This window comes from Equus caballus, chromosome 14 (assembly GCF_041296265.1).
Source record: "Equus caballus isolate H_3958 breed thoroughbred chromosome 14, TB-T2T, whole genome shotgun sequence".
Lineage (NCBI taxonomy): Eukaryota > Metazoa > Chordata > Mammalia > Perissodactyla > Equidae > Equus > Equus caballus.
In genome coordinates, this window is record NC_091697.1 from 34,681,926 (window position 1) to 34,708,110 (window position 26,185).

The 26,185-nt window shown below is 41.6% G+C and overlaps 1 protein-coding gene across 15 annotated transcripts in view; it reads left to right on the forward strand.

The window, feature by feature from the left end:
- Nucleotides 1-26,185, forward strand: part of ATP10B (ATPase phospholipid transporting 10B (putative)) — a 286,400-nt gene that overhangs the window by 129,722 nt on the left and 130,493 nt on the right. For 5 of the 15 annotated variants that reach the window (XM_070232979.1, XM_070232978.1, XM_070232973.1 and 2 more), the window contains one exon: nucleotides 662-709. The exons of 7 other annotated variants lie outside the window; for them this stretch is intronic. The gene's annotated coding sequence lies outside the window, so the exon portion shown is untranslated. Of the gene's footprint in view, nucleotides 1-661; nucleotides 710-9,462; nucleotides 9,571-26,185 lie in introns of all 15 variants that reach the window. 3 more of the 15 variants (XM_070232975.1, XM_070232976.1, XM_023617286.2) reach the window with 1 other exon arrangement.

Sequence of the window (26,185 nt, forward strand, 5' to 3'; positions counted from 1 at the left end):
TGATGATGATGCTTTTTGACAGATTTTTGTCATCTTACCATCAGTTTTCTCTATGTCTGTATATGTTAAATAGAAAGTGGCCATAATTTATACTATACATGAGAGGCTGCCTGCTATACTAGAAATTACCACAAACTTTGGACTCAAATCTAGACTCAAAGCCTGTTTATGTAATTTCCTAGCTGTATGACCTTGGGCAAGTTTCTGAACTTTCATGAACCGCAGTTTTCTCTTCTATAAAGTGGAATAACTGTTAAGCGTTTAATAAGATATTTTCCTTAAAGAACTCTATACAATAAGCCATAGTATAGTCATTCAGATAATGGGTCTGAAGCCAGACAGTCTACATTTCAACCCTGACCTCACCACTTACTTTGTAACATTCTGTGCTCCAGTTTCCTCATCTGTAAGAATGGGGATAATAAAAACACCTACCTCATAAAGCTGGTATGTAGGTTAAATTAGTTAATACATGTAAAACATTTACAACAGTACCTGGCAGAAGATTAGGACTTAAAAAGTGTTAGCTGTCTTCAGCATTATTAATGCAGCTATTATTTTTTATGTGTGCCGCCTAATAGGTGTTGCATAAGCGGTTGGCATTGTTCCTTTACAACCCTCTCTCTCTTCTGATTTTCAAAACAAATTCTGTCCCCTACAGCCATCCCTGAAGCACTTTCAAGAAAACCCAAACGTTCTTCAGATCACAGTAAGAATGACACTTTTTTCTCTTTGTGCATGTGTGCGCGTGTATGTTGCTCAGCAAAGCAAATAGAATAATAACTAATGTGAGATTTTAATTACCATGTATGTCAGTGATGCTGCTTTGTAAATCAAAGTTAATTAATTCTGAGTACTTGCTACTTCTTCAATCCTCCTACCAGCTCAGGAGCAAGCATGCTATTTTCTATGTAAATAACAAGGGTGCTTCTAGAAAGGGTGTTCAGAACAAGCAGGGTGCCATCTACACAAGAGCAATTTCAAGGCTGGAAATTTAGACTTATCATATTGAGCTCTACCCAATGTATATATCCTAGAAGAGGGCATGACGTTTCCTCACTGTAATGTTAGATAGAGCAAAGCTTCCTCCAGCAGCTGTCTTTGGGTTTATCCTTCAGAAAATGGTCCAAACTTTTTGAATCAATGATTTTGTCTTAACAGCCCTTTGGAGCGCTCCTTAGTATAATAGGTTCAATAGTATATTTGGCTGTTATGCGAAACAGTACTTCCTTTTATGTGTCTAATCGCATGGTTTTCAAACTTATTCTGTTTACTCACACTAAATCTTGCATGGAAATGTAATTCATAAAGCAGAAAATAAGAAGAGCCAAGGGGTGTAGTTTGGGAAATGAAGCCAGTAGTTACCCAACCAAACTCCACACACACTTCTGTCCCCAGCAGCTATCTCTGAAGTACTTCCAAGAAATCCCAAATGTTCATACGATTGCACTTTGAAATCTCCTGCCCTAAAGTAACTTTCTTCACTCAGTTTTCCAAAGAAGCTGCTTCTTCACTGTATTTGTTTTTCATGAAAATCCCACATTCCCTTTGACTTCACTGGCTGTGCTTTTATCCATTGCAATCACGTTGCCGTTAAGCTGCCTACTTTCCAAAGTGAAAAATCCTAAATTTTTCAATAAATCAAAACATCTTTCTTCCTATCCTACCATCATTTTCTAATCATTATAATGATTAAGAAAATGGAGATAGATTAAAAATGCCAAGATTCTTTAATCTGGAAAGATACCAGCAAAACTTCGGAATGATTGAAGTCCGTGAAATCATCATGGCACTGGCAAAGAGGAAGATGCGTTAGCTCAGCAAATTCTTCACTAATTGATCTGGGGTGGGGGGTTGGGGATTCTTCCTCGTAGCTTGACAATAAAGATCCATACAGAGTATGAGAATTTATTTGCCAATCAAAAATAGAAACCACTTTACAAGAGAATGAGTAAATAAACAAAGATGATAAAACTATAAATGTTTATCACACATCAGCCATGTGATGGCAAATCTATGACATGTGTGCCCTCATTCCCGTCTCCAATTCCCAAGGAAGAGATCACTAAATGATCGTGGCATAGGTGCAGCCTCAGAGTCCTTCACAACCCAGCATTCCAGGCAGCCACTACCAATTAATTAATCAGTATTGGCGTGTGATTTGAAGTCTTTCTGCCAATACTGACTAGTCTGACCACCAGAATTCACATATGGGAAAACAGAAACCCAGAGGGTGGATAATTTGCCCAATATCATACAGCTAATTAGTGGAGGATAGCCATGCCCTTTCACCAATGCAGCTCTGGTCTGTTACACTGAACATGCTAGAACATTTGTTAGACCCTGTTTGAAAATTCCTTTGTTCTTACTTCCCACATCCATGTATAGGGAGCTAAGAGCATCTCCTAGCCCTCTTTCAGTCCAAATGTTGTTTCACAGTGTATTTTCCCCTGTAGCCTTTCACAATTGATGTAACTAATGGAAGATATGGAGATAGCATCTTATAAATGTTAAGAGCACAGATTTTGCCAGACCAAGTTGAACTAGACTGATATTCCTGCTTTGCTACTTACTTACTGCATGAGCTCCAGAATGCAGTCCAACCTCTTTGAACCTCAGCTTCCTCATACACAGAATAAACACTCCTCAGAGGTATGCTACGAGATTAAAGCAAATACAATATGTAAGCGCCTAGCAAAGGGCCCAGAAAGTAGGTAAAATATTTACCCATAGAGCTTTCTTTTCTTCCCTTTCCTCTTTCCTTTTCTCTCCTCTTCATATTTTATTCCACAAATATTAACTCCTTGACCTTGAACAAGGAACTTAACCTTTCTGAGCCTCTTTCTTCATTTTTAAAATGAGAGTTACATTAGTACTGACCACATTGGGTTGCTGGGAAGAGTAAATGGGATTATAGCAGCAGTAGCAATAGCTAACTCAACTATATCTCATATAGGTATAGACTCCATACAGAGAATCTTCTAGAAGACTAACCAGCTTGCTTGCACTTAAATGTCTAGCCCCAGAGACTTTTGCCATGAATATTCATGTTATGGTCAGTGGAGGTAGAATGCAAAGGAGATGCCTACTGTCAGAAGGCCTAGCTCTCTCTTGAGAGAGTCCATGTATGATGAGAAGGATAGTCATTGGATTTCAAATTTGCAGACCTGGATTCTCCCTGAGCCTGTCATGAGCTTGCTCTGTGACCATTGGTAGGTCACTTAGCCTCTCTGGACTTCAGGGTAATCCACCAAGCCCACCTCATAGCACTGGCAACCCAAATGAGAAATAACCAGGGAAATCTAAAGCTCTTCAAATGGAAGAGATCATTTTTTTTCCTTTTCCTAGAACAAAAAAAAGGAGGAAACCTGCCCCCTGAAGTTTGAATTGGCTTTAGTTTGTCTTTATTCTCTTGCATGTACAAATACCTTTTTATATAAAGATCTTTTTCTTTTTTACTTAAGATTGGAAATGTGGCTGCCCTACTTAAAGTCAAGAATGTCTGTGAGCAGCCGTTCCTTACCTCCTACACGTATAGCCAGTTAGAGGATGCACACTGATCCTGGGCCTCATAGACTCTTCTTCCGCTCTTTATGTAAAGATTTTGTGTTCAGAGAGTCCCTGAGTTATTACATGTAATGACCTAGCTCAGCCAGGATGAAAATGGGAAATATATTTTCTCTTGTGCCTGTACCCCGTGACAAACAGACACATTTGCATGTATGCACATACATATACACACACATTTCTTTCTCCAGAACCCTTCAGTCAAACATCTCAGAATTCCTCCTTGCAAGGCTTTGTGAGACTCCAGAGTAACAACCAAGGGGATGGCACCAGTGATGGTGTCAGTTCTGATGGACCACTATGACCAGCAGCAACGAGTTTCCAGAATGGAATGAAAGCACTAGGTAATTGAGAACAAGTCCTTTGGGCTATTAGGCATCTAGCAGACAGTAAGATAAATCCTCATCTCCTGCTAGTTATAGAAAAAGAGATATATTTTTCCCCTACAAAGAAAGTGAAAGGACTAGACTGTTATCAGTTACCATGGCAACTCAGATCCACTTGGTGCTCAGTTCATCATGTCATGATGGAAGACTGGAGGAAAAAAGGAAAACAACACTAAGCTTCTCTCTGCTTTTTGTCAAATATTTTGAAGTGACATTTCAGGGTATGAGCCTAAAACAACTTTTTCTGAGTGGAAAGGAGAGGAGACGTGAGGGGGAGATAAAGCGGGAGTGAAGAGCCTGGGGACGCTGGGGACATGTTTGAGAGAAACTGACTGATGTGGTCAGTACTAATGAAACTGAGAGGCAAGGAAAAGAAAGCAATAGGTATTTATTGAGTGCCCACCACATGCTGGGTGCTGTGCTTAATAATGAGCAGTCTGCAACCTCTCAGAGTGCTCTGTCTGGAAAAGAAAGACAACTAAACACACAATTACAATATAAGGCGCAAGTTCTTCCAGGGCATAAGTACAGGGGGCAATGGGAGCAGGTGTCAGGTGGTTGCTGCTGGCGGGGAGGGAGATTTCCCACAGGAAATGTCTATGCTAGCATCTCAAAAATGAGAAGGGGAGACCAGGTGAAAAACTCCTGGTTGGAGGAGTGAAATGTGCAAAGGCCTTGAGGAGAGAGAACTCTGGGACTTGGAGGACACGAGAAGTTCACTGTTGCTGGAGTGGAGTGTGTGAGGGCTTAGGAAGAAGGACGAGCTCGGCTGGAGAAGTTAGCAGGGACTACGTTGTGACATATCTTATAATATGTCATATTTAAGGGTTTGGAATTTACCTGAAAGGCAATGAGGAGCCATTAAAGTGTTTTAAGCAGGTTTGGAGCGACTGGAGGATGGCTCTGGAGCCAAACAGTCATGGTGGAGGGAATAAGGGAAATATTCTAAAGTCAAGAGTGCAGGTGATGGATCTGACAAGACTAGTGGCAGTGGAGAGATGTGGATGGATTCTAGAAGTTCTATGAAGTAGAATCAACAGAACTTATTGGAGATAAGAGAGAAACAAGTGAAAACTGAAGCCCAAGTTGCTGGGCAACAGAGTGAATGGCAGGGTCATTCACTAAAAGAAGGTCAGTGATGGAGGAGTGGCTTTGGGGTCATTTTGGTTGATTACAATGAGGCTATGTTGGTTGAGCCACGTTAAGCCTTTAGAATGGCACTTGTCAAGCTTTTGTGTGTGGGTATGCTCAGAGTTGGAAACAGGCCTCATGGAACACTGTGAGAAAATGACATGTTTAGCTTAGGATATGATGAGAGGGACTCTAGAATGAGATTTTGTGTAGATCCCACCATCCGGTGCATAAGAGCAACCACAGCAGAATGATTCAGAGCATCTTCTTAGTCCGCATCTTTAATGACAAGCTGCCTTCCTTCTGCATCCTTCGTTACTGCACGTGAAAGATTAGAGTCACTCTTGGCCTTGGAGGAAGAAGGAAATTTACTTCCCCTGTTGCTATTTGCACTGATATCCAGGAACTTAGCTCTTGTGGAGCTCAACAACCTCAGTCAGGTTTGGAGAAATCTATAGTGAGAATGCCAAAGGTGGGACATGATAGAGTGAGAAGAGGATGTGGCCTACATGAGTTGTCTCTGGTCGGCCAGCTGGCAGGCTAGAGGATTCCACCTGTGACCCTCACATGCACTCACTTATGCTCTATTCTGTCTTCCAGCAAGGCCAATACCCTACTGATCTTCTTCTTTTAGTGGCCCACAAGCTTGCTCTGAAGGCTGAACTCACCCATACTTACAACCATGCAAGATCTTGGCTTCCACCATTTTAACTGCCAGGAATGTGCATGAAGTCAGAAGGTTTGCATTTGAGACCCAGCGCCACAATAGCTGACGTGTTAATCTTGAGCAAGTCTCTTAATTCTCAGAGAGTGTCCTTCTCTGTGATGGAGGGATAATAGTGAGCCCCACCCACCCAGGTGGTGGTGAGGAATAAATAAGACAGGGCTTAGGAAGAGGTGTGGAAACTGAAACAGGAGTTGGGGCTCACTATCACAGCATGGAGAAGGGTGCTGGGATTATAGGAAGAGGAATTCTCCCGACTCTGTCCTGCTGCTGTGCATGTCTAGACCTCTCTGGGGGGCATTCCCACAGGGTAATCTTGAATCTTACTGTAGGAGGGTCCTGAGGTCTGAGAAGATAAAATTCCATATGTGTAATAGAGCTACCACGCCCAGGCATTTCTTCTCCCAGCGGATAAGACAATGAATAAATAAACTCTCCTTTGCAGCTTTCCCATTTGTCAACCCTCTAACGTAGCCTTGAGCACAGTCCCCAAATATGGGTACTTAATTTATGCTCCCTCCAGCAAGTAGCAAGAAGTTACCCCTAGAGTAACAGAAAGAGCATGGGTTTGGATTCCGACCACCTAGATTCAGCACTGACATTTACCAGGTGTGCTGCTTTGGATAAGTCATAGAACTTCTGTGAGTGTCTATTTCCTCATCTGTAAAACAGAGATTATCCTTCTCAAATGTTCTTATAGGGATTAGAGATAATTTAGGTAAGGGGCCAACCACAGGGCCTTGTGGGCACTCAATAAGCAGTAGTTACATTCTTTCATTTCTAATAATTTATAATAATAATAATAAAATAAGAGGATAATGCTTCCCCAGATCCTTAGCCCACCCTCTCTCAAATTTTCTATCAGTAACTACGGCTGTGTAAGGATTTCTTCCCATCCTGAGGGAAGCATCTGAATTCAGTAGTTATGAAACAAGTCGACATCAAAAAGGATTAGGAAAAATCCTGTCTCTGGTTCTAGCCCTATGACTGCTCAGAAATCTCAGCCAGCATCATTCTAACTGGCATCTCAAAGTCACTCCCGCATTTCAGAGCCCCTCTGCAGGAGCCAGGTCCCATGAGATGGGGGCAGCATCTCTGCAGGCAGAGAGGGTAGGAGGCAGCAGAGAGAGAGAGAGATGTCTAGCTGGGCCTGTGGTCCCCGGCGCTCCTTCGTACCCAGTGGCTGTGTAAAGGGTGGATGTAGGGTATTTGGTTTTAATTGGGAAATGCTATCAATTGTCCTAGGCTCATTTAAAAATCTATCAGTATCAGGAAGTAGACAGATTAAGCAATGAGGAAGAGAAAGGAAAAAAAGCTGTCAGCGCCCTGCTTTGTAGGGAGGGAACGACCTGTCTAAGCTTCACGAGCGAGGGCTGTGCTGAATGCTAAGAAGCTACCAGAGTCGATTTTGAGATGCTGGAGAGGGAGAGGAGGTGTCTGAGCCAATTCACACAAAGTCCTGGGCAAGCTTGTTCTCGTAGCTTCCAAAGGTGGGACTGCAGTGATCCGCACCCTGCAGTTCAGGTTCCTGCAGCTGTTTCTGGCAGCATGGCAACTGTGCCCCCTGGCTGTAAGCCATGTCAACAACACCTGCAGATAGTTACTCCCCTTTGCCTCCCTACTGGCCAAACCCTGAACTGGGCCCAGTGACCTTTTCATCCTGGGAGACATCAGTCAGGCTGAGTCCACCGTGGACCTGAGGCAGACAGGGAGAAGGGTGATAGAGATGTATCAGAGGTTGGACAAGAAGAGAGAAGGCAAAGAAAAGAAGGGAGGACAAAGACAAAAGCAAGCTATGAGAACAGCACGTAAAAGGGATGTGTGACAGGGCTGTCATAGCAAAGTCCCACTACCCAGGGGCCTTAAAACAACAGAAATTTATTCTTGTGCAGTTCTGGAGGTCAGAAGTCTAAAATCAAGGTGTCTGCAGAGCCCTGCTCCCTCCAAAGCCTCTAGGGCAGGCTCCTTCCTTGCCTCTTCCAGCTTTGAGTAGCCCCGGATGTTCCTTAGCTTGTGGTAGCTTAGCTCGAATGCCTGCCTCCGGCTTCATATGGCCGTCTCCCCTCTGAGTCTGCATCTGTCTCTTCTTCTTACAAGGACACGTCGCACTGGATTGGGGTCCATTCTGATTCAGCATGACCACATCTTAACTTGATTACATCTGCCAAGACCCTATTTTCAAATAAGGTCACCTTCACAGGTCCTGGGGTTTAGGACTTCAGCACATCTTTGCGGGGGACACAATTCAACCCATTACGGGTTGTTCAGAGGGCTGCTGTCTGGTTAATTTAGTCCAGTACTGCAGAAGGCTGGAAAAGGACTAGTCAGGAACTCAGGGTTGCAAATGCAAATGCCTGCAGGGGCCAGGCAGGTAAGATAATAGGCTGCAGAATAGGAAAATGGTGCTTGTCCCTTTGCCTGGAGTCTTTGGGACAGGAGTAGACTGGAGTGCATACCCTGAATAAGGACAAAGGCTCCTCAGCTTCAGCCATTGTTCCCTGTGGGACTGAGGCCCAGGGAGGCCAGACCTAACCATGAACCAAGAATCTAGATTTATATGTGAAATCTCACGATTCTTTTTACAACTTTGGCAATTTTTTTTGTTTTATATGATTCAGGCCAAACTAAGCTCATCAGCAAACTAGGAACAGTCATGAGCAGCCAATGTGCCGCTACTGGTGAAGGAGCCTTAGGTTCAAGTCCCAGGCTTGCCACTTGCTGTGTGACGTTGGGTGACTCACCTCCCATCTCTGGGCCCAATTTCCTAATGGAGCATGAGACGGTCTTGATCACCCCACAGAGTATGGTGGTGAATGTTCAAAGGTCTGGGGTGCCAGGCCCACGCTGGAGGTGCTTACAGATTAGTTTAGAAAGAAGACTTACACAGCGGAAAACCTGAGTGACCTCATGCAGTTGTTCTGAGGATTATATAAGTGGATCAATTTAAAGCTACTAGAAAGTGCCTGCCCTGGCCTAAGGCTGAGTAATTCCTCTCTCCTGCTTAACTCCTTCCAGGGCTCCCCTGAGTGAGGTTCAGCGGCTGTTTTAGCACAGCGGCTGAAAGCATGGATTCCAAATGCAGAGAAGTGAGGGAGAGAAAATTGAGTGGGTAAGAAAGACAGCCACAGAGTGGAGACAGACAGAAAGCTTCGAATTCTGGCTTTCACGCTGCTGATGACAACAGCTCATTGTGCCTATTTTACAGATGAGGCACTGTACTAAGAGCCTTCACAATTAGTCCTCATGCCAACTCTGTGAGGTAGATATTATAATGACTCCTATTTCATTGACAAGGAAACAGAAGCCAGAACTCCAGAGTTTTAGGTGAAATCTCCCAATTCCTTTAAATTGTGGCAGCTAAATCAAACTTTTTTGAAACATCGTGCAGTCTAAACTTTAGCCCAGCTGCAATCCGACCCCACCCGTGGGCAGCCGCTTTGCAATCTTTGCTCAAGAGCCTTAGGTTCCAGTCCTAGCTTTGCCATTTTCTGTGTGACGTTGGGTGAGTTATATATGCTCACTGGGCCACGGTTGAGATGTTCAATAACTTGCCAAGGTCACATAGCTTGTAAGTGGCAAAGCCCAGGATTTGAACCCATGCTGTCCAGGATCTGAACTGCAGTCTTCAATAAATGTTTCTGATTCTCCTCTAAGACCCTCCACCAATCAAGCTACCTGGATCTAGGTGGGACCCAGGATGTGGACCCACTTGCCCTGGCTGATGCCTTTAACAAACTCCAATGATGGACGATGGGAATGGAAGTAAGTGCCTGAAAGATTGTATTGACTTCATTAAATGTGAAGGGCAAAGAAGAGGCAGGAAGGCCCTTGTCCAGTGCTGCATCATTTGGCCTAAGATTGCATCATTGAGCTTTTTTTTCCCCCTCCATCATGTGACAGTTTTGATTCGTGCTTCAAAATAAGAGGAATCTGGCTTTAATATTGGGTGTCACTGAGTCTTAAAAGCTCTTGATGTGAAAATGAAGCTTCCCAGTGGTTTTTCATATTTATTTTTAGCAGAAAACCCTTTTATGAAAAAACAAAACCTTACGTAGAATGCCAGCATATAAAATAGAATCAGCTGGTGTCCATTATGTGCAGCTAAGGCATAATAATGATGATGATGGCAATAAGGACAGCAGCAGCTAATCCTTGCTGAGAGCTTGCTGTATGCCAGGCACTATTTATTGTAAGACCTGACCTAACAGCCCTAACTCATCCAAGCCTGACAACAGCCCTAAGAGGAAACTGAGACACAGAGATGTTCAGTAATTTGCTCAAGGTCACAGAGTTCAGTGTGGGAGTCAGACAGGCTGTCCTCAGGGCCCAAGACCGTTCCTACCCTTCTGCTCTGCCGTTCACCATGGTTCACTGCAGAGGTGCCCACTAAGAAGCAGCCGATTGCAAACGAGAGCCAGCAATACAGAGCTATGCCTTTTCAGCTTATGATCCAGGGTCCTATTGAAACCGCTGTGTGCTTTTCCTATCCACAGGGACTTAATGCACGTGAAAACTATCTCCCAGTGACATTTACATAGGCCTGTCATTGTACTTCAGTCTTAGCTCGTCTGTCTTTGAGGTGCTTCCTAGGGTCTTTCGAAGAGATATCACATCTGCCCCAAAGAGTAAATTATAAATCAGAATATCCTAAACGATATTCTCTAAATTTGGTGAAAATCTGTTCAGAGTGGTTAGAAACAAACAGGCCCCCAATTCACTGTATTTATACAAATAAAAGAGGGACTGTACTGATCCAAGAGAGCTGGGGGCCTGGCAGTAGCCCATGACACGTCGTCTGGGAACCTTAGGCTCCAGGAACCCAGGTGGAAAGCCGTGGTTCTCACCAGGAAGAAGCACGCTTGTCTGCTCTCTGGGAAAGGGAGAGAATGGTGCCCTGGGCCTGGAGAAACAACAGTGTTTGGAAGTAGAGTCAGCTTAGGGCAACAGCAATCCTTAGGCTCTGACCCTCGGGCCAGGGAGTGCTGCAGCTCCCTCGGAGGCACTAGGTCATGGTCGCCCTTGGATTTGCAGAGGCACCACTAATAGCCAATTTGGGATCAAACAGAAGGTATTAATTTGCATGATTAGGTCGGAGCTGATGGTACAAATAATAAGTTAAACCTCTCTTGAGCTTTATTTTCTTTACACTCTACTGATAAAAAATAACTTTTAAATAAAACATTGAACTTAAACCTTAAGCTTCTAGAGAGTTGAACCAGAATAGGTTTCACAACCTTGGCATTATTGACATTTAGGGCTGAATGATTCTTTGTTGTGGGAGCTGCCCTGGGGCTTGTAGGATGATGAGAAGTTTTCCTGGCCTCTACCCACTACAGGCCACTAGCATGACCCTCCCCTTCCCCAGTTTGTGATAATCAAAAATACTTCCAGAGGCCAGCCCCATGGCCAAGTGGTTAAAAGTCTGTGTGTTCCACTTGGGCGGTCCAAGTGCACGGGTTCAGATCCGGGGCGCAGACCTACTCTGCTCATCAAGCCATGCTGTGGCAGTGACCCACATAAAAAGCAGAGGAGGATTGGCACAGATGTTAGCTCAGGGTGAATCTTCCTCACACACACACACAAATACTTCCAGACATTCCCAAATATCCCCTGGAGTGCAAAATAAATCCCAGTGAGATGTGAGAACACTGAATTAGATCATTTCAGAGGTGCCGTTTGACTAGAATCTTATGATCTCTATGATAGTTTAGATAAACTTTAAATAAAAAGTTTAACTCAATATATTTTCCTATTGCTAAACTTGTCCTTTGTCTGGACGCCCTGGTTCACAGTTGAGGCTGAGATCACAGCGATTCAACAGCACTCCAGTTGCTCCTGGCTACTTGACCTCAAGTCAGTTACTAAAAAAACTTAGCTTAAAAATCCTTCACAGACTGACCTCCCTCACCACCTTGTGTTGCCTCCAACTCCCTTCTCTCATCATCCCGCCTCTTCCCAAAAATGTAAAACAAGAAGAAAAATGAAAATAAATTCAAATGTCTTGGCTAAGGCAGTGAAACTCACCCAGACAGGCTTTCTCTTACCAAGAGGCATCATTTATTTTTCACTTTATATTTTTCAATTGTCTTTTTCTCATCAATTTTCCCCAGTAATTACTACTTAGCTACCTAAGAGCTTAAGTCACACACTCTGTGGAAGCACAGGGGTTAAGAATTTGAACTCCACAATCAGACCACAGCCTAGGTCTGAATCCCAGCTCATCCATCCGTCGCCAGTTTCAGGCTTGTCGGTAAGTTCCTGAAACTCTTAGCTTCAGTTTTATTATCTACAAAATGGGGTCAGCAATAGTGCCAGCCCCACAGGGTTGTTGCGAGGATTTAATAAAATACGGTGGGTAAAGTGTTCAACCAGAGGCCGTGCATATAAAATACAGCTATTACCAGTATCATCATCACCATTATAATTATTTTTAATTATCACTTCATTCCCTTTTCTACTGTTTCAGCTAGAAGGATCTCGAGGTAATGATTTCAGGCAGCTAGGGGGATTGCTTTAGGAATTTTTGTAGAAATTAAACACTTTTGAAAAGCAATTTAAATTTATTTCATCAGCCCTTTCAATCACTCTGAGATTGCCAGCCAATGTGTCTGTACAATGTCTACGACAGACTCAGCCAAAACCACAAAGCAGGAAGTCACAAAAGACCCTCCCCAACATGCCCCTAATCACTTTTCCCTTCTTTGTTTTCTTAGGCACCTGCATAGGGCCTTTTCGCTCCCTCCACCTTTCCTTTTCCAAAAGTATCTACTGCCATCAATTGAAGTGGCTACACTTGAATTCAGAATGACAGGAGAGAAAAGATCTTGTTTCCTTGGTGAGATTTATTTGCTTACGGGTGAAAAGCAAAGACTTGCAAGAAAGAGGTGAATCTTAGTAGCCGCTGCCCCTTTCTCCCCACCCAACATTAACTTCCTGCTGCCCGTATGTCTGGCATAAGGAAAACAGCCCTTTAGGATTTAAGGGTTCAAAAGACATGCTGACCTTTTTTTTCCAATCAACAAAGATTGAAGTGTTTGCCATGGAATCCTATTTCTTCTGTGTAGGTGGTCAGCGATGAGGGGTCTAGGTAACGGCTTTTTTTGTACATAATTAGCATGCTCTCTATAGCATCACGCCTACACCCTCAGTCTGGAAATGCGCAGGCCGGGATTAGACTCCCAGCTCTGTCATTTCCTAGCTGTGAGAAAAGGATTTTCACCTCACGTCGTTTAAAACACTCTCCTATGCATTAGCACGATGGTCCCCGTGCTAGCTAGCCTTGGGGAGACCGGGGATAGACAGCATTAACTCCATTAAACCAAGAGTCAGAGAGGTTGTCAGTTGCTCAAGATTACATAACAGTTTGTTGTGGATCAGAAAAGAACTTCGGCGAGTTTTTTGACCTATTTGAGCTTCAGTTTTCATATCTGTATTTCTTCTGCTTAGGGTTGGGCTAATGATTCAGTTTGCGACACACTTAGCCCAAAGCCTGCCATCTAACAAATGCGCAATAAATAGTTCTGGAAATAATGGTTATTCAGATGAAAATAACTGTGGTCTATGCAGAACAGTGTACGAAAAGTGTGCTGCACTAGCAAGTAAGAGACTTGACCAACGTCCCCAGATCCGTTCCTAAGTTATCTCACGTGACTGTCTTAACCTCTGCAGTGCGGGTTCCTATCAGGCTCAAATGGAGTTAATATTATCTGCCTCTAATTGCTTAGAAAGATAGTGAAAGTCTCGACTAAGCTGTAGGATAGAAGTCATCCTTAAAAAATGTAAAGTGCCAAACAGATTTAACTACTAATAATTTTCTCATTCTTCATACACTGTTGTTATCACTGTTGCATTGGATCCTGGCAATGGCAGTTGACAGGCTAGCTACCCACACGCTCTTCTAGCACATTCCCAGGCAAGGAGGGACTGCTAGAAACTATCACTGAAGGCAACTCAAGGCAGAGTCAGGATTAGGACCCAAGCCTCTGACCTAGGTCTACTTTCTTCCTCCCTCACAAATAGGCGAGGTCCTCCAGACACTGCTCCCATCCCCTCTCTGGACCTTGTACACTGGATCTATTGACTAATGGCATTAACAAAATGAGAAGCGTCAGATGATTCTGTGTAGCCATTCCGACACTAAATTTACAGAAGCATTTCTTCAGAGCTACTTGTCTTTCCTTCCTTTTCTAGCTCTTCAGGGTAAAAGAAGGTTCAGCTGCTGATAACTGGTGATGTGCTTACCCTGCGAACAGTTCATAAAGCGTGACTGCTTCCAGGAGAGCTATTTGTACAAGCCTGGGAGAGGGCTCAGTCCACTAATGGAGGCGGCAGAGATTGCCTGCAGAATAAACATGCAACTTCTTCAAGATTGCTACTGTATATTGAATAGCTTCCTAATGGAGGCTGGGACAATGGATGTGAGGACTAGGGAGGCCATCTCTATTCTGTGAGCTTATCAAGTCCCATTGAGATGTGAGCCGAGCCATTTAAAGAGCTGTCAAGGGATGTAATCTTCCAAAGCAGATCAGCGACATGTTGGGGATGGAGGTCAGGCAGAGGTCCAAAGACTTTCACCACTACTACTCCTTCTTGCAGAACTCAGCTGGAAAAATGTACCCAGTGCGGGAACTCTTGATATTGCAGGGCCTTTTGTACTTTGCAGTAGCAGAAGTCGTTAAGTAACTTGAGGACAGGTGATGCCAATGTACCATTGCCTGATTCGGCATTTGTTTTGGGCTGAGGCCACAGGCCATTGCTGGACTGATTATGGAAGGGGAAAAAAGTCAGTCTAGGACTGGGATTGTTTAGTATTAGAAAGCAAAGACCAGAGGTGAACCCGACAGCCCTTCAGATATCTGAAGAGAACTCTCAGGGGAAAGATGACAATTTTTTCAACATCTCTTCACAGAGCAGAGCCAGGGCCAATAAGTGGACATCATGGCAAGATGACCCCACATTTGGAAAATTGACAGTTCAGTGGTCCAAAATGGAATGGAATGCTTTGTGAGGTAACAAGCTCCCCATGTGAGGAGTCCAGGCACCGAGTGGTTTACAAACTGTTCTGTGTAGCCTCAGGCTTCTCTTGAAATTCAATAAAGTCACAGCGTATGTAGGAATTAGCTTTGACAATTGGCCCTGAAACAGAAATCACATTTGGTCAAAATTGGTTTTGAAAATCCTTTAAATCATCCATAAAATACAGGGCTGTGGTTTTATTTTTCACAACCCTGAACAGTTAAAGCTGGATTGCTTCTGGGGACTATGTGGTTGAAATTGATCTTTACACATGGGAATCACTTTCAGTGGGATTAGATGCTCCAAGATTAGAGGAATCACAGTCATTCACTTCTCTTACCAGGGCACATGCTCTGTGGGTAGATGGAATGGCAGGATGAACCACACATCTTATTTAAATTGACGTACATTTATGTGTACGTGAGTGTGTGGCACCTATGGTTGAGTGTGCCAGCTTAAAATTAGAAATGCTGCTGGTTTATGAAGCTCATGGGATGAGGGCAGGGTGAAATCTGGGCTCTCCCATCTTTGCTCTAATTTCAAAGGCTCCTCTATCTGTCTTACATATCAGAGTTTTCTTTCCCCAGTTTTATTGGGTATAATTTGAATATAATAAAATTTACCCATTGGGGTGCAGTCTGACTTTTAATAATTGTACATAGTTCTATAACCATTCACCACAATCAAGTTATAGAACATTTCTATCATCACCGAGTGTTCGCTTACACCCAGGCCTCTTTGCAATCGATCCCTTCCCTTTCTCCTCCTTCCCTGGAAACCACTGATCTGCTTTCTCTCACTATAGTTTTCCCTTTTTAGGAATTGTGTATAAATGGAATCATTTGGTTTCTATTCGTCTTTTGTGTTTGATTTCTTTTACTTAGCATAATGCTTTTGAGATGCAATCACGTTGTTGAGTTTATTAATACTTCATTCCTTTTTATGTCTGAAGAACAGTCCATGATATAAATATATGACGACTTTTTATCTATTCACCTGTTGATGGACATTGCAGTGGTTTCCAGTTTTTGACTATTATGAATAACATTACTATAAATATATACATTCGAGTCTCTGGGTAAACATATGTTTTCTTTTCTCTTGGGTAAATGCCAGAAGTGAGATTGCTGGGTTGTGTCTCTTTAGCTTTATAAGAAATTGTCAAACTGTTATTTGGTACTGACGGTCCTATCTTGTACTACCATCAGCACTATATGAGAGTCCCAGTTATTCCAGATTCTTCTCAAGACCTGATATGGCACTCCTTTTAATTTTAGCCAACTTAATGTGTGTATGTCATTTTAATTTGCATTTCTCTGATAACTAACAGCGTCGCGCACTTATTTATTGAGGATTGGAGGAGACACAACCACTCAAGTCTCTCAACCAAGTTCGTTTTCAAGTGCTCCTTTTATCTTCTTTTGTGAAATGCCTATGTAAATATTTTGTCGACTTTCTAAATTAGGTTGCGTCTCATATCATAACTGAGTTTTAAGCCTTCTGTATATTTTCTTGATGCAACCCCTTTGTCAGATATATGTTTTGCAAATATGCCCTGTAAGAGTATGTCTCACTTTTTGGTTTTCTCTGTGTCTTTCAAAACACAAAATATTTTAATCTTGTTATGATCCAATTCATGAATTATTTTCTTTTATAGTTGGTGCTTTTGGTATCCTATCTAAGAAATCTTTATCTAAGTCAAGATCACAAATATTGTCTCCTATGTTCTCTTCTGGAATTTTGTTGTTGTTTCAGTTCTTACATTTTGGTCTACGATTCCTTTCAAATTAATTTTTGTGTATAGTGTAAAGTAAGAGTCAAGGTTCATTTTTTACACACAGATTCCTGCTATTCCAGCACCAATGGTTGAAAAAATAGACTTTTCCCCCTTTGAATTACTTTGGCGACTTTGTCAAAATTAGTTGAGCATATGAGGGTCTATTTCTAGGTTCTCTATTCTGTTCCATTTATCTGTCTACATCTGTCCCGATGCCACACTGTCTTAATTACTTTACATTTATAGTGAGTTTTGAGATAGGTAGTATAGGTCCTTCAGACTTGATCTTCTCTTTCAAGATTGTTTTGGTTATTCAGGTCTTTTATACTCCCATATAAATTTAAAAATTAATTTGACAAGTTTCTTCAAAAAAAAGTCTAGGTTAAGATTTTGATTGAGATCTCATTGAATCTATAGGTCAAACTTGGAGAGAATTCCATCCTAACAATATTAAGTCTTGCAATCCATGAACACAGTGTCTCTCTCTATTAATTTAGGCATTCTTTAATTTCTCTCAGCAATGTTTTGTTGTTATGAGTACACAGGTCTTGCACATCTTTCATTACATTTTTTCCTTAGTATTTTCATGACATTTTAAGTGGGTTTATTATTTTAATTTTATTGTTCAATTTTTCATTGATAACATATAGTCAGGCACCACGTAACGACGTTTCAGTCAGTGACAAACTGCATATACAACGGTGGTACCATGAGATCAGTACCATATAGCCTCGGTGTATAGTAGGCTAGACCATCTAGGTTTGTGCGAGTATACCCTATGATGTTCACACAATGACAAAATCGCCTAATGATACATTTCCCAGAATGTACCCCCATTGTATATCGACACATGAGTGTATAGAAATACAATTGACTTTTGTATGTTGACCTTGTATTCTGCAACCTTTTAACTCACTTATTAATTCTACCTTTTAGGATTTTCTGTATATATGATTACGTTGTATGCAAATAAAGACATTTTTATATCTTCCTTTTAAATGAAATTTCTTTCCTTATCTTTGTCCTGAAATCTGTTTTTCCCTTGATATTAATATAGGCTTTCTGTTTGCATGGTATATCTTTTTCCATCTATTTACTTTCATCCCATCTATATCTTTTTATCTTATTTTTAAATTTATTTGATTTTTATTTATTTTTAATTCATTGATTTTGATCCATTCTGACAATTTCTATACTTTAATTAGAGTGCTAAGTTCTTAACGTTTAATGTCATTTTTATATGGTTGTGTTTTAGTCTACCATTTAGTTATTTATTTTCAAATTGCCTCCTCTGCTTTTGTTTTATGTTGTTGTTCCCCTGTTCCTGAAAATTTTTGGATTATTTTAATAGTTTTTAGAATTCCATTTTAATTTTTCTCTTGGGTTTTTAGATAACTTTTTCATATTTTTTTGGTGATTTTAATGGGTCTTAAAATATAAATCTTAAGTTTTAATGGTCTACTTAGAGCTAATGTGTACCACTTCACACGAAATGGGAAAGTTTTGCAATCATGTAAGTCCATTTATTCTCCTACTTCCATCTGTCTGCCATTGTTATATGTATTACATCTACTTACATAAAAATCCCAGAAGGCAATGTGATTTTTTTTTCTTTATACAGGCACATGTATTACAAACAAAATAAGAAGGGAAAGGCAAAAAAAATTGGTCCTTTTTACCTTCACACAGATATTTACCACTTCTGCTGCTTTTTATTCCTTTCTGGGAATTTGAGTTTCCATCTGGTGTCATTTTACCTTAGCCTGAAGAAGTTCCATTAGTGTTTCTTGTAGTGTAGATTTGTGGCAACAAAGCCTCAGTTTCCTTTTATCTGAAAATGTCTTTTTTGCCTTTATTCTTAAAGAATTCTTTTTGCTGCTTATATAATTCTGTTAATTTTTTTTCTTTAACTCTTTAAAAATGTTCCAATCTCTTCTGGCTTTTAATCAAATCATCATTCCCGTATACGTAATGTGTCGTTTTTCTCAGATTCCTCTCAAGATTCGCTTTCTTCCTTGGGTCTTCATAGTTACTGACACATGTATGTACCTATGGTCTTTTTCACATTTATTCTGTTGTGGTTTGTTGAGCACCTTGAATCTATAAATTTGTGTCTTGTATCAAATTTGGGAAGTTTTTAGTCATTATTCCTTTACATACTTGTTTATACCTTATTCTCTTATTCCTGTCCTCTGAGACTTCAATAACATGTATGTTGGACTGTTTACATCATCCAACAAGTGTCTGAGGCTCTGCTCATTTTCTCTTTCTTCTCTATGTTGGATAATTTCTATTGATCTATTTTCAGATTCACTAACTTTTTCCTCTATCATTCCATTCTCCTGTTAAATCTATCCAGTGATTTTTTTATTTCGGATATTTTATTTTTGGTTATAGAAAATTAATTTTGTCCATTTTCATTGTTCCCATATCTCTGCTGATATTTTTAATCTTTTCTTTCACTGCAAGCGTATTTTCTTTTACATCATTGAAGGTGGTTAAAATAGCACCTTTAAATTTCATGTCCGCCAATTCCAAAATCTGGGTCATCTTGGGATTTGTCTTCCCTGATGATCTTTTCCTTTGAGAACTGGTCACATTTTCCTGGGTCATATGTGTTGAATATCCTGGACATTGTGAATGTTAAGCATGGAGACTCTGGATCCTGTTATTTTTCTACAAGAAGTAGTTTTTTTTTCTTTTCACAGGCATTTAACTTGATTGGAACTGAACTACAATCTGTTTTTCTTGGGCAGCACCTCCCATGTCAGTTTGAATCTTTTTGTTTGTTTTTAGTTGATCTTCTTGGAGTCTGTTCCGTGCATGCATAGTCCAGGGGTCAGCCAGAGATGTGGCAGACAGAACTTGGGGATCCCCTCTCTGGCTGATTCCCTTCTAGAATTACTCCTCCTTCTTTCTACAGTGCATGTGGTTTCCCAGACTTAGTCCTCTGGTCACTCATGCCACAGAGACTGCGATTTTTTCTCCAGCTCTCCCACCAACTGCTCTTCAACACTGTGCTGGCCCCTCCCCACAGCTCCTCCTCCACTTCTGCATCTTGTCAGCGCTAATCAGTGTTGAAATTATCTCCACTGGTAGGAAACTTGTTAACCCACAAAAAGTTTTGTTCATATTGAGTTCTACTCAGGTTAGGTTTGCCAACCCCCCTTCCTTAAATACTCCTTTATTTTCCGTCTCTGTATTTTTGAAGTACATCTCACTTGTAGTGCCTTCTCTAGTGCTTCTTTGATTATTCAGATCCTTCATCTAAATCCTAACTCAAGTCCCACCATGAAACCCTCCACTGTTCTATTCCAAGTTAACATTGTCTCCTTTGAGAAGGTTTTTCTAGAATTTCAGCAGGTACATCACATATAGTGTCTTGGGTTGTTGATTGCCTTTGAATTAGAGGAGGGTTTTTTCCCCTCACAATTGGCATAAACTCCACAGCCATAAGAAATATGTCTTATGCAATTATTTTTTATCTTCCACAATAATTAAGAGCAAACTGATCAAGATTAAAAATCCAAATTCTGCTACCTATTAACTATTTGCTTTTCTGACAAGCTATTTACCTCTATAACTTCAGTATACTAATCTGTAAAATAAGCATAACAATACCTGACTTATGAGGCTATTTTAGGATAAATAAAGTTCTTTCCCTAGCACAGACACTCTCCTATTATTTTTTTTAATTTAAAGATTGGCACCTGAGCTAACAACTGTTGCCAATCTTCTCTTTCTTTTTTCCTGCTTTTTTCTCCCCATATCCCCCCAGTACATAGTTGTATATTTTAGTTGTGGGTCCTTCTGGTTGTGGCATGTGGGACGCTGCCTCAACGTAACCTACTGAGCGGTACCATGTCCACGCCCAGGATCCAAACCCTGGGCTGCTGAAGCGGAGCACATGAACTTACCTACTCGGCCTTGGGGCCAGCCCGTCTCCTATTATTCTTTGTGAATGTTTTGTACCTTCTCTTTCTTCAATCTCCCAATGCCTTCTGCCCATTCTTCACTTTCAGCCAATGAACTTTTGCTTTTTATTTCATTGAGAAAACTGTGAAATCAATAGCAATCAAAAGATATCTTCCACACATTCCTGCCAACCAATCTACCTCCCCCCTACATCTGTGCCCATTTTCTCTATCTTTCCTCTTGTTAATTTTCAGCACTCCTATCTAAGACAATTAATTCCTTCACTGTGTACTTGATGGCATTCCCTTTTTTCCTGGTCAAGGACATTGCTCCTACAATTACCCTTCTCTCCCCTAGGACATCAGTTTTCCACCTCTGCTCAATCTCCATCAACATGCAAACATACTACGACAACTCCCCTCCTTAAAACAAAACAAACTTCTTCTCTTGACCTCACATCATTTCCATTGTCCTACTTCCCATTAACCACAAGTTGTATGGATTCACTGTCTCCCTTTCCTTGCCCCACATTTTCTACTAGATCAATATAATCAGGTTTTTGTGTCTACCATTCCATGAGAACATTTCTTGTTAAGAACTTCATATTAGTAAATCCAATGGCCAGTTATCTCTCCTCACTCTTCAAACACTTTCTTCACTGGACCCCAGGATTCCATGCTCCCTTGGGTCTCCTCCTACTTCCTTGGCTGCTCTTTGTCAATCTCCTAGGATTCAGTTCTTAGGACAGTTGTCTGCACTCACTGTCTAGATGATCCTATATTATCACAAGGCTTTAAATACTGTCTACACATGAAAGATTTGAAAACATTGATCTTCAACCTAGATCTTTCCCCCAGATTCCAGATTCAAATACACAGTTGTTTACTGGTCAATTAACAGGCATCCAATAATTGGATAATTAATAGGTATCTCAAACCCACATATCCAAAACTGAACTCCTGACGTTATTTCCCAAGCCAACTCTTTCCATAGTCTTCCCATCTCAATATATAATGACTCCATCTGTCCAGTTGCTTGTGTCAAATATTGCACTCCAGTCCTTGACTTCCTTTCTCTTTTACCCAGCATGCAATCCATCAGGAAATCCTTTGGGCTCTTCCAAATATATCCAGAATCTGACCCTTTATCATTTTCTCCAACAGTAGTTCACTGGTCTAAACCATCGTAATCTCTCGTGGTGCAATATTATTTCAGTAATTTTCAAACTGCTCTTTCTACTTCCATTCTTTGCTTCAGCTACACTAGTCTCTTTGTTCTTCTCAAAAACAGCAAGCATTCTTCTGCTTTGGGGGCTTACACTAGCTCTTCTCTTCCTGGAATTCTCCTCCCAAAAGTAGTCCCATGACTTTACTCCCTTACTTTTCAGTCTCTGTCCAAATGTCACCTTGTCCTAGAGGCCTTCCCTCCCTCGCTTCATAAAATAGCAACCATATCACCATTACCTAGTTCCCTTACCTGCTTTATTTTGCTTCATAGCACATATCACTGCCTGAACTATCATATAGTTGTTTCACACACACACACATGCACAGACACCTGGGGACACTTTACTAAGTGCATGTCAGTTTTGTTTTGTTTTGTTTTGATTCACTACTATATCCCCAGGGCCTAAAACAATGCCTGACATATAACAAGCACTCAGTAATTAGTTGTTATTGGATGGATGGATGAATGGATGGATGGATGGATGGATGGATGGATGAATAATACAAATTGAAGTCTTATCACAGTGCCTGGAGTATAGTTAGCACTTAATAAATCAAGTTTAATAAATAGTAGTAACAAATAAGTAATAAATTACTTAACATGTAATAAATCACTTAATAGATAAGGTTTCCTATCAGGCACTTGATAAATATGTGTTGCATGAATGAATGAATTTGTTCCAAAGTAGCAACAAGAACTTTATCTGTATTGAGCCAGGATCATCAACTGCCTCTTAATCTTGTGTCTCACCTCCTGATCTTCACCAGGTTCTCTGTCCAAATGCTGGTGCCCAAGGTTCAGAAAGCCATTGCATCATACTCATGAAAGACCCTCTTACTGTAACCTCACCCCAGTCAAACACTTGCAAAGATGTCAGGGGCAGCCATCTGCTCACTTGCCAGACAGCATCCCCTGTGCACAGCCAGACTCACCCACAAAGGGTTAGCCCAGATATGGCCTGGCTGGTCATTATTACAGAAGCTGGATCAGGACCGCTGGCTGCTCTAAACTCAAACATTAGAGGCATTTTGATTCCCCACATTTTCCTGAGACTCACAAACTGCAAACCAGGTTGGCTCATCTCAGTAGGTTTCCTGCGTTTATGAATTTTAATATTTAAAATGAACTGAAAATAATAATGAAAGAGACTATTATTGCACAAAAAAGCAGCTTCTTCACCTTCCCTGTAGATTCTATAATCAAAATTAACTATTTTCTTGGTTTAATCTTTGGTTTGCTTACTTAAACTAGAGAAAATTTAAAAAGTCATTTATGGGAATGTTAATGGGGGTCTCACATGAAGTCCAAAGAATGGCTGAACCAGGCCTGAGGGTGGGCAGGGCCTGAGCAGCCCCAAAGGGTCTTAGCCCCAGAGGTCCAGGACCCTTCCCCCAAGGGTTCTGCCATTAGAGTGACTCCCCGTCAACTCCAAGTCTAGAAAGAATTTGACCCAGCTGATTTTGAGAATGTACTCAGGTCCAACCAGTTGTGACCAGGGGGCATCATATAGTAGAAACATGGTGCTGAGAGTGGGAGGAGCTTAGTTTTCAGAAGAGGAACAATAATTGGACAAACACTCTGCAGAGTGTCTAGAACCCCTATGAGAGGGTACAGGCAATTTCAGAGGAGCTGCTTTGTGAGCGGCATACATATGCAAAGGAAAAATGCTTTGCAGACTCAGTCATCCAATCCAACAATGAAAAAACATTGATTTTTTTCCCAGCAGCTCATTCAGCCCAAGCACATTCAACAGCTTTTCACACTGTATCTAGCATGCGTCGTTACAACTCCCATCAAGTGGGGAGAAAGTGCATTAAGAAACCAAAGAATTAATTTCCGTCCTCATTGTGTGGCCTTGGGCTTACAACTCAATCTTTATTTGCCTCAGGTTCCTCATCTATGAAATGGGAAGAGTAATGTTTTCCCATGCAGGGAAAGAATGAAGTGAGATAGCGGGTAGTGCAGTGTAGAAGTTAAGAGCACAGACTTGAGTCCAAGTGGGGAGGTCAAGTCTGGTCCTGGGTCTGCCAGCTATGGCGCCCTGTGCAAGCCTCACCATTTCAGAGCTGCACGCTCTGCATCTCTAAAACAAGGATAGGTGCATCCTTCATGGACTTTGTCAGCATGAAATGATTTCTACAGAGAGCTGTGCACAGGGCCTAACAGTTTGAGGGCTCAAAACTGTGATTAAAAACTGTTTTTAAGTGATAGTGCTTCGAAAAATGTAAAATATCTACACATGCACACTAAGATTTTTCATATTGTTGTCACCATTACTATTGTCATCAGTATCACCACTGATTTAAGGAAGCACAGTAGGAACAAGAATGAAGAAAGTGCAGCTTCAAAGTATGGCCTTATCCTTCCTTCTTCAAAAGACTCTTCCTTGCTACCAAGTAAAATAAGACACTTTGACTTGATAGACAAGACCATCTGTGCTCTCATCACTGTCTTTCCTACAACATTTCTTGCTCTGTCTCTCCTGTGCCGGCCCCTTCCCCTGCCGTACTTGATATGCAGGCTCATTGGCTATGGCCAGTCCCCAAAATCACTCTATACTTAAAAAGTCTGTGCCTTCATCCTTGCCATTTTCTCCTCTCAGAAATTCCCTTTGACCAGTCTTGACCCATTGAAATTCTCATTTCAAGTCCAATTCAACCTCCTCCTAGGCTCTTAATGTGGCCACTACCATTGTCAATTTTTGAGCTATTTGTTCACTCCTTCAAACTTTGCTTGTACCTCTACTCATAATTAGCCCTTATTTAATGTACAAATTCTATTTAGTTGCTTACATGACCCAACTCCCACACCCCCCCATTAAAAGCTCCTTTAGGGCAGGAAGGCAGGACTGTGTCATAATTATTTTTGTAATTCCCTTTTAGCTAGCACAGTGGCTGACATACAGGTGGAACACAAGAGTTGCTGGAAGGGAGGGAAGGATGGAAGGCAAGAGAGCAGAAGGAATGGTGCCATAAACTGCCCTCTGTGGGGCTCAGATCTGCAGTTACCATAAGTGTTAGCACCGTGTTCTAACAACCAAGCAGACTAGTCCAGCAAGAATATCCAGAAACAGAAAAATAAATTACCTCTCCCGATTATAAGCTTCCAAGGGTTTTACTTTTTCCATGCTGTCAAATCATGAAATTCCAGGAAATCTGAAGCCTTAAGGGACCTAGTGATAATTTAATTCAGTATTTCTGTGTTACAGATGAAGAAATTGAGGCCCAGAGAGATTTAACCCCCAGCCCCCAAATGCTTTAAGCAAACAATCAACAGAGCTGAGACTAGGATCAGGGCCCCCTGTGCCGGCCATGTCCAGACCACCCCTTCATAAGCTCCTGCCCTTCCCAGGCTTTGCCTGATTTTCACTTTCCTGGGTTTGACCCCTGGCCCCATGTCCCCAGTCCCTTGCTGGCCCAAGCCAGTGTGACAGTGATTCATTCCAGGGCTTGTTATTGAGACATGGAACATGAGTTATGGAACACAGTCCATAAAAATGAAACTGCTGGCAAAGGGGCTAAGTGAACACACAAATTTCAAGGGTGCACAGTCCATTAGCCCACCTTCACCTCTGACCCCAGTTGAAAGTTTAGGGGTTCCCAAGAGTATCCTCAGGGTTGATAATTCACTAGCAAGACTTAGAACTCACTGAAAGCTGTTATACTTGTTGATGCAAATAATCTATAAGCAATCTATAAATCAAAATTGGAGTGAATTTATTATGAGCCATGTCTGAGGGCTGTAGCCCAGGGCCTTCCTTCCCCAAAGATGGAAGGGCACCAAAGAAGAGGGGTGTACAAAGTGGTTATACACCATCTTGGAACAAAGAGCATACATGACACATGACAAGAATATCTCTTTTACTGCTGTCAAGAAAGGCTTAGCTGGCGCAGCAGGTTGGTGGTCAGCAGGTCAGTGGTCGCAGGGTGAGCACAGCAGGTCAGTAATTAATCCTTAGTTTCCAGGAAGAGATGCTTATCCTGAAAGAAATGCTGATATGGGGGGAAGCTACGACTCCATCTTTAAGCTCATCATTCTTGTCTCTGGGACATAGGAAATATTTAAAGCAGGTGTACAATGGATGCTCAACAAGCACATCAGACCCTTTTGGAAAAACAAGGTCAGGCAGAATTAGTTTTAAACCAAATGGCTTCCTCATATACTCCAATATATCCTATTGCTTTTCATTTATTTATCATACTCAAAGTTACAGTTAATGACAGGGAAAGGATACAGATTAAAATCAGCCAAGAGAAGAGACCATGGGGCAAATTCTAGGACAGTTCCAAATGCAGAGTTTCCATTGTCCTTTTCCTAAGGAGCCACAGACAGTGTTATTTTCCTAGTATCAATGTGTGACAACACGCACAGAGTATTACCAACCAGGGAAGCTCCCCTGAGCTTTGGTGTCCAGAGTTCTTATTGGAGCTCTATCATGTAGAC